This window comes from Glycine max, chromosome 15 (assembly GCF_000004515.6).
Source record: "Glycine max cultivar Williams 82 chromosome 15, Glycine_max_v4.0, whole genome shotgun sequence".
Taxonomy (NCBI): domain Eukaryota; kingdom Viridiplantae; phylum Streptophyta; class Magnoliopsida; order Fabales; family Fabaceae; genus Glycine; species Glycine max.
The window spans coordinates 23625401-23634714 of NC_038251.2; positions in this window are offsets into that span (position 1 = coordinate 23625401).

Consider the following 9314-nt stretch of genomic DNA (forward strand, 5'->3'; position numbering starts at 1 on the left):
TATAATATTTATTATTTTTCTATAACTGTCAATTTAATCCAATTTTTTTTCTGTAAACAAACTTTTTTATTAAAAAGTTTAAGGGGAGCACAAAGATCCTCCTATGCACCATGATAATGCATCAATAAAAATCACAAGTCCGTTAGAAAATCACCCACCAAAAGCAACACCCATGTGTGGCCAAACAAAATAATGACCAACAATTAAATCTCTTAATAAGATTACAATTAATTTAATGATTAATAAATTAAGTTCAATTTCAAATTATTAGCTAGTCAATAAAAAAGACTAAATAAGACAACATTAGAGTTTTGGCTAAAATATTGCTTTCATGTTTCTTATAATTAATAATAATTTCATAGTATTTATTATTTTTTAAACTGGTTGTTTTATCAAATTCTATCTCTTAATTACAAATTAATACAATAATTAATATATAACTAATAATTAAATACACATTTTAAAAAATTACTATTAGTTACTTAATATTAACGGTAACATATAGCCACAATCACATTTGAATGTTTTAAAATAAATAAGAATATTTAGGATATACAAAAATACAAAATTCAAAGATATTAAATACAATGTACCTTTACAAAAACGACCAACCATATGAATGTTGCAGAACTTATGTTTTTGTCCTTAAAGCAAGCCCAATCCATAAAATAGACGAGTGTATTCAAGGAGGAAGAGTTTGACTTGGGTGAGCTCAACATGGATGAACTAATTACTAGAATAAAAAATAAGAGATTTCAAGAAGAGTTTGACAAGAGATTAAATTCTCTGAGAAAGAGAACAACGAAACTCATTTATTGTAGACAACTCTTATAATAAGATTTATTTTTCGTTTTTAATTATATTTTTAGGCCTATTTTTGGACTTGTAATGAGTTGCTACTTTTTTATTGTTATTTTTAAGTCTTTTAATTATTACATTAGTTATTAAGCCTTGTGCCTAATTTAGGATCATTAATAGGAGTTATAAATAGACTCCTTAAACACTTTGTTGACCGTTTTGTGTGAAATTTCAAGTTAAGAGAGTGTCTCCATTACTGAAAAACATTTTTTACGACATACCTTTGACGATGGTTTCTGCAAAACCGTCTTAATATATAAGGTGGTGGTAATTTTGTAAATATAAGGTTTATCAACGAAGATAGTTTTTCGAAAACCGTCTTAAAATGATATTTTTGTAAGACGGCTTCACGAAAACTGTCCTGGAAGGATGAGAGACTTTTCGCTTTAAATCCATCCATAAACCTAGACCCTGGGTACTTTCATAGTAACAACCAAATGTGCCCTTTGGAGTTTAGGTCAGGCAGGTTGTGGAAGCTTTGAGACTCGACCTGACGACACATGAGGATCCAGATAAATTTCACGCTTTTGAAAATGTTCGTTAAGGATTCATTGGGCTCCATTGTGAGGGCAAAGGTTTTGTCTATCTCCAGCTTGCTCACCTTAAGTTTGTGTATGCTGGGAGAGATTTTGGCATCGAGGTAGGTTTCCACAACTTCATAGATTTGGTTGTTGACGAGGCTGTCAAACTCGTCGATGATTAGGGTTATGTCCGAGGAGAAGCGCGAGAACATGTTGTGGATGTCGCTGGTGATGTAGGATCGGAGCTCCAAAGGGAGGATATCACCGAGGTCGCCGGCGAGAGCACCGTCTTTGCGGTGGCCAGTTGGACTTCGTCGCAGAGGAGGTAAAGAAGGACATTCTGATTTTTTAGAAAATCAGTAGCGAATCTTTTGGGGAGATCTATCTCAGTGAGTTCTACCTCCACTTGTTTTTCGCTTTTTGCATATTTACTGCACGAACTAATATTCAGACAAATAAAGAGGTTGCGGTTAAGCTTGTGAGTGTTTGGACCTACAACCTACTCTAATTTGAAAAATAAAGTTTTTTTTATGTTTGCAAATTTCAAATATCCTATTTGGTTGCTGAGAAAAATTAGGAAGTTGAAGAATTTAGGGGAATCGAAACATTTTCAGTGATATTGAAATGATGATAGTAAGAAATGGTTGTAGTTTTTGTAGAGTGAGATTGGAGCTATAGGATATTGGGATATTGAATTTTGGTGTGCTTTTAGTTTGTTTTCTAACACTGGACTTGGTTGGTTGAGTTTTGCTCTTAAGTGCTTGGCAGTTGAATTCTTGTGTTTCGTTCTGCTGCAAAGTTGAAATTGAGAGTCGGCTTGGAGGTGTTTAATTGGATGTTTTGTTGTTTTGTTTTCGTTTTGATTCAGGAAAGTGTCAAAACTAAGCATCCTCAATTGTTGTACGAATGAAAGTTGTATAAAATATTGCAAGGAGGAAGTAATCTCTCTTGTTTTGATTCATTTTAATATTAATTGTACTTTATACCATTTGTGTCAGTTATAAAAATTGAAGCTTCATAATTCTATTTGTTAGAAGTTTCTTTGTCTCAATTGATTGAATCTTGCTTTTATGGTATTTTTAGTTAAGGTCAATCATACTATATTTTCTTTTTATTAATTATATCTGGCTATATATTTTTGCAGGTCTGAAGATATGTTGCCTAATGTTATTTCATTAGTTTGATTTAATGTAAGACAACTGAATTTATACCTTCATGAAATAATGCATGTTTTATCCGAGATTGCTATTATTGACCCATTGCTTTATATGTTATTATTTATTCTATTCTTTCATATTTATGCATCTCATTTGCATTGCCTTCTTAATGTGTTGTTTTCTGTGATCTTGTTAAAATTTGCTTATCTATTAATGGTACTTGGTACTACTTTTTGATGAAAAAGGGAAAATTAAAGCTTGATGCTTCTGCTACTCTTTCCTTTGCATGTCCACTACATATCATTTCTGGTATTTCAGGTAAAGTAGAAGTTTCTTCTGTTGTTTATAAAGTTGGCGAAAACATGCAAGAACTGATGAAGTTGTGGAAGGAACATGAATCATCTCAATATAAAATGGAGAAAAATGGTGAAAGCTCTAATAATGGTTCCACTCTAGAAATTCGGATACCATCTGAGCATGTTACAGCTACAAACTGTCAAGTAAGTTTATTTTTGTTTGTTAGCATTATAAAATTTAAGAATGTGTGTCTTCTTTTTTTTGGAATGTGTGTCTCTAGTTTTTTTGGCATTTTTTGATGTTTTGTATACTTATACTTGCACATTAATTACACCACAAATTGAATTAAATTTTAATAAATATTTTTATTAAAATTGTAAATTATATGATTGGTTTAGTTTTTTTTTTGTTTTTTTAACTGACAAGTTTATCTTGATAATTATAAAAATATTATATCAACTAAAATAAAAAATAAAAAGATTGTATTTTTGTTTTCTGGGCTTGGTGGTGTGATTTAAAAGTTGGGATGGGTTAAGAGTTAATTGAGAAGAATATACCAAAATGTTAGGTAGCAAGCCTAACAGTATGTTAAGAACATTTACGCACCTAAAGATTTGGACATGAGTATCTAAGTTGTTAATCCTTATTTTCTTGTTTGCTCTTTCATATTCTTGTAGAGGCAGGGCATATATTTTGACATTTGTTAATCTTTCTTCTTCAGGGAGATGTTAAAGAACCCATTTCATCACAATGCATTATATAAATACAATTCTAGTAAGTTTTCCATCTTGCACTTTTGATGTGCATCTTATGAGTTGAAGTTTCTCATGCTTTTAATGTTTCTAATAAAATGTACGTGAGTGGAAAATGATGGGTAAAGTGATATACCTTACTCTCCTTTCTATTTCCTTTTTGTTATAAATAACAAACTTTGTATTTTTACATACATATCAATAGTAGCAGTACTAACATACTAGTAAGATTGGTAACTTAAGAGAAGTGTAACTTCTATACATTGTAAAATAATTAATTTGATAGTCTTTATTCCTTTTTCCTTGATGGCAGGGAGATCATTATAGGCCAGTAGTTGGGCTAATATGACTTCATTACCTAAGTCTTTATCACTTTCTGACAACACAAATGCTTACTTGTCTTGTGACTCATCTAACTATAATTTACATAAGAAAGTTAGATGGAACTCCTTATTATATGTTTTTACTTCTCCCATTGAATCGGATGATAGTGTTTCCATTGTGACAGGAGCTCAGTTACAAGTTGAAAACAAGTGTCTCTTTTTAAGATTGCGTTTCTCTAAAGTAATTGGTGCCACTTTGCAGAAAGCACCTGAATGGGATCAATCCTCCAGTCATGGCTAGTTTAGCATCATGTATGGGACACCAAGAAAGAAATTCTGCATAAAGTAGTTGATTGGCTTGCTTCAGTGACTAAAGGTACATCTATAAAACATAATAAGAGTTAAACATGTTGGAAATAAGGCTTTTTATGTTTAGGAAAAGTGTTTAGGAATATTGGAGACTTTGAATAGAACTTTATAGGAAGGAGAATTCTTTATGAAGGAGAGAACTTTGTATTTTTGCTTGATACAAATGTGTAGGATTACATCTCTATTTATACTACTCTAAGGAGAACTCTAGACACACTAATTCTAGAGAGTTCTCAACTCTAGAGATCCAAAGAGTATTCTAGAGAATATTACAACCATAAGAAATATCTAGACACTCCAAACACTACAAGAATTCTCTAGAAACATGACCCATAATTACTTAAGCCCAAAATAACTAAGTCCAAGGAACCAAATAATTAATTTAGGCCCAAATCAAGTTTATATTTCAACATCCCCCCTTAAACTTGATTTCTGACTCCAAGCATACATTTTAGCTTCACGAAAGTTTCCAACTTGAGTGGCTTTGTGAAAAGTCGACAGCTTGATCTTGAGACATCACATACTTCAACTTTACCTCCTTCTTCTCAATGCATTCTCTTATGAAGTGGTAACGGGTGTCGATGTGCTTACTTCTTTCATGAAAGACTGGATTCTTTGCCAAAGCGAGTGCTGATTTATTGTCAACACATATTTCCATAGGTTCTTCTTGTGGCATGTTTAACTCTTTCAACAAGTTCCTTAGCCAAATTGCATGGCAAACGCATGATGTGGCAGCGACATACTCGGCTTCACAAGTTGATAGTGTGACTATTGGTTGCTTCTTTGACATCCAAGTGAAAGCAGTATCTCTCATAAAGAACACAAAATCAGTAGTGCTCTTTCTATCATCCAAGTCTCCACTCCAATCGCTATCACTATAGCCAACAATGTCATAATTGTCAGAAGAGTAATAGTGCAAGCCAAAGTTTGTTGTACCTTTGATGTATCGAAGGATTCTCTTTGCCGCCTTGAAGTGAGTTGTGGTTAGAGCTTCCATGTAGCGACTTACTACTCCTACAACATAGAGAATATCCGGCCTTGTACATGTCAAGTAACGTAAACTTCCAACCAAACTTTTGTAAAGAGTTGGATCCACATTCTCTCCTTTTTCATGCTTGCTCAACTTGCTGCCACATTCCATCGGGGTGCCAATTGGATTAGCGTCATCCATCTTGAACTTCTTAAGGACTTCTTTGGCATAGCCTTCTTGGGTGATGAAAATTCCTTTGTCTTCTTGTTTTACTTCGATGCCGAGATAATATGCCATGAGCCCCATATTCGTCATCTCAAATTCATTTGACATATCTTTCTTGAACTCTTCGAACATGCTTGGATTGTTCCCTGTAAAGATCAAGTCATCTACATACAAACACACAATCAAAATATCTCCACTTTGCGCTTTGATATAGAGTGCATGCTCATATGGACACTTGATGAAGTTCTTGTCTTAAAGGTACTTGTCGATTCGAACATTCCAAGCTCTCAATGCTTGCTTGAGACCGTACAATGCCTTCTTCAACTTCAAGACTTTTTCTTCTTGCCCTTTTACTTCATAGCCCAGTGGTTGCTCAATATAGACTTCTTCTTCGAGAAAACCATTCAAAAAGGCTGACTTCACATCCATTTGATAGATCTTCCATTTATTTTGGGCTGCCAAAGAAATGATCAGTCTAATAGTTTCAAGACGAGCAACAGGAGCAAATACCTCATCATAGTCAATTCCTTGTCTTTGACTATAGCCTTTAGCCACCAATCTTGCTTTGTATCTTTCCACATCTCCTTTAGCATTCTTCTTTGCCTTGTACACCCATCTTACTCCGATTGCTTTGTGTCCTCGTGGAAGTGTAGTAAGTTCCCACATATCATTCTTCGTGATTGACTTGATTTCTTCGTCTATGGCATCTTTCCACTTTATGTTTTCCGCTGCTTCTTGATAGCTTAGAGGCTCACAATCACCAAAAAGAAAAAAGAGGTTAATGTCGTTTAGATTTTTGGTTACCTCATAAATATCTTCAAAGCTCCTTAGTCGCGGTGTCCTCTCACTTGAACTTGTTTCATCCAGCCTTGGTGTCGGTGAGGCAGGTGGTGTAATATGTTCCTCTATGATTGGTTGTTCAATTTCATCATCTTCTTCAAAATAAGGAAGAAAATCATACTTATCTTCTTGAACACTCCAATCCCAACAATCTTCTTCGTCGAACTCCACGTCACGACTTATGACGATCTTTCTACTATTTGGATTATAGAGCTTGTACCCCTTGGATCTTGAGTCGTAACCCACAAACATGTACTTCTCACTTTTATCATCGAGCTTTGTCCTCTTTTCGTCTGGAACATGGGTATAGGCAATGCTTCCAAACACTTTGAGGTGAGAGATCCCGGGCTTCCTTCCACTCCATGCTTCTTGTGGTGTCTTCTCATGCACGCTTCTTGTTGGGGAACGGTTTGTTAGGTAAACTTCACATGCCACTACTTCAGCCCTAAACTCCTTCGGCATCTTCTTGCTTTTGAGCATGCTTCGCACCATGTTAAGTATGGTCCAGTTCTTTCTCTCTGCTACTCCATTTTGTTGTGGCGATCTTGGCACTGTCAGTGGGCGACAGATTCCATGGTCTTCACAATATTTGTTGAACTTATTTGAAGTGAACTCTCCTCCTTGATCAGATCTCATGGCCTTGATGGAAAGACCACTTTCTTTCTCCACGAGGGCTTTGAACTTCTTAAAGTTTTCAAACACTTCTGATTTCTCCTTCAAGAAATAAACCCAAGTTTTTCTAGAATAATCATCAATAAAGAGGAGAAAGTACTTATTCTTACCAAATGAATTGGATTTGATTGGTCCACAGACATCAGTGTGTATGAGCTCTAGCGGCTTTGTTGCTCTTGTTGTTGATTCCTTTGGAAAACTTTTACGAAATTGCTTCCCAATTAGACATCCTTCGCAAAGTTGGTCTGGGTGGTTGATGCTAGGCAAGCCTCTCACCATCTCCTTCTTCACTAAACGTTCTAGACCGTCGAAGTTGAGGTGCCCGAACCGTAGATGCCATAGCCACAAAGAGTCGGTATAGCAAGCCTTGAGACACTTTGCCACATCATTTTGAATGTTCAAGAGGAACATTCTATTCTTTGACATAGGCACCTTAGCAATCAAGTTATGTCTACAATCTCTTAAGAAAAGACTATGTTCTTTTAAATGGATGTCATACCCTTTCTCTAATAATTGTCCCAAGCTCAAAATATTATTCTTCATGTAGGCACATAGTAGACATTGGATATGAATTGATGACTCCCATTCTTCAAACGTATGAGAATTTTACCTTTGCCTTTGACTGGTATCTTTGAGTTGTCTCCAAATGAGACATCGCCAGTTGCCGCTTCATTGATCTCCACGAACATGCTTTGATCGTCGCACATGTCGTTGCTTGCGCCGGTGTCGAGGTACCACTTGTTTCTTTTCTCTTCAAATTTGTTTTGGCACGCGAGTAGCAAAGTTTCTTCTTCTCCGCCTTTTTCTTCTACAAAGTTAGCTTTCTCTTCAACCTTCTTCGAGAATCTACACTCGGATGCATAGTGACCAATCTTGTTGCAATTGAAACACTTGATTTGTGATTTGTCATACCTCGACCATGAATTTCCTCTTCCACGACCTCTTGTTACTTATGGATTCCAACTTCTTTCTCCATTGTTGAATTTGTTGGAGTGGTTGTTGTAACCACCTCTTCCTTCTCCTCTATGTCCTCGTCCACGTCCACGATCTTGGCCGCGACCTCGTCCTCTTTGGCTCTTGTAATTTGCATAGTTTGCTTCCTTTACGTTGAGTTGTAGTAGTTGCTCCGTAGCCTCCTTTTGTTTAATTTTTCTCTTTTGTTTTTCTTCGTATGCTTGTAAGGAACCCATGAGTTGCTCAATAGTCATGGTCTTTAAATCCTTGTTTTCTTCAATGATGGTAACAATGAAGTCAAAACTTGGATTTAAAGTTCGAAGTATTTTTTCCATGACCTTCACCTCATCAACATCTTCACCATTTCTTTTAAGTTGATTGACTACGGCCAATACTCGAGAAAAATAATCAGAAATTGACTCGGACTCCTCCATAAACAAACGCTCAAAGTCACCTCTAAGAGTTTGAAGACGAATCTTTTTTACCTGCTCAACTCCTTTGTTGCAAGTTTGAAGCTTATCCCATGCTTCTTTGGTCGTCGTTGCGTTGGATATCTTCTCAAATGTATCTTCATCCACCGATTGATAAATGAGAAAAAGAGCTTTCTTGTCTCTCTTTCTTGACTCCTTCAACGTCTCCTTTACACCTTGGCTTAGCGAGGCTTCATCTTGCTCCTCGAAGCCATTCTCTACGATATCCCACACATCTTGAGCTCCTAGTAGCGCCTTCATCTTGATACTCCAATTATCATAGTTGTTCTTTGTGAGCATCGGCATTTGGAAAGGAAAACCTCCATTCGCCATCTTTTGAGGATCTTGAAGCTCTGATACCACTTTGTTGGAAATAAGGCTTTTTATGTTTAGGAAAAGTGTTTAGGAATATTGGAGAATTTGAATAGAAACTTGATAGGAAGGAGAATTCTTTATGGAGGAGAGAACTTTGTATTTTTGCTTGATACAAATGTGTAGGATTACATCTCTATTTATACTACTCTAAGGAGAACTCTAGACACACTAATTCTAGAGAGTTCTCAACTCTAGAGATCCAAAGAGTATTCTAGAGAATATTACAACCATAAGAAATATCTAGACACTCCAAACACTACAAGAATTCTCTAGAAACATGACCCATAATTACTTAAGCCCAAAATAACTAAGTCTAAAAAACCAAATAATTAATTTAGGTCCAAATCAAGTTTATATTTCAACAAAACAAAGCTAGTTACATACGAGAAATATCACTGTAGATAATATATAAGCTACAAAGTAATGATAATGCTTTCTTATGTAACATAACTTACATATATAGGAACTATTTCCAAAGAGGAAGAAAGGGGTCATCCAAAGCCGGAGGTGATGTGACCATTGGTTCTGCTC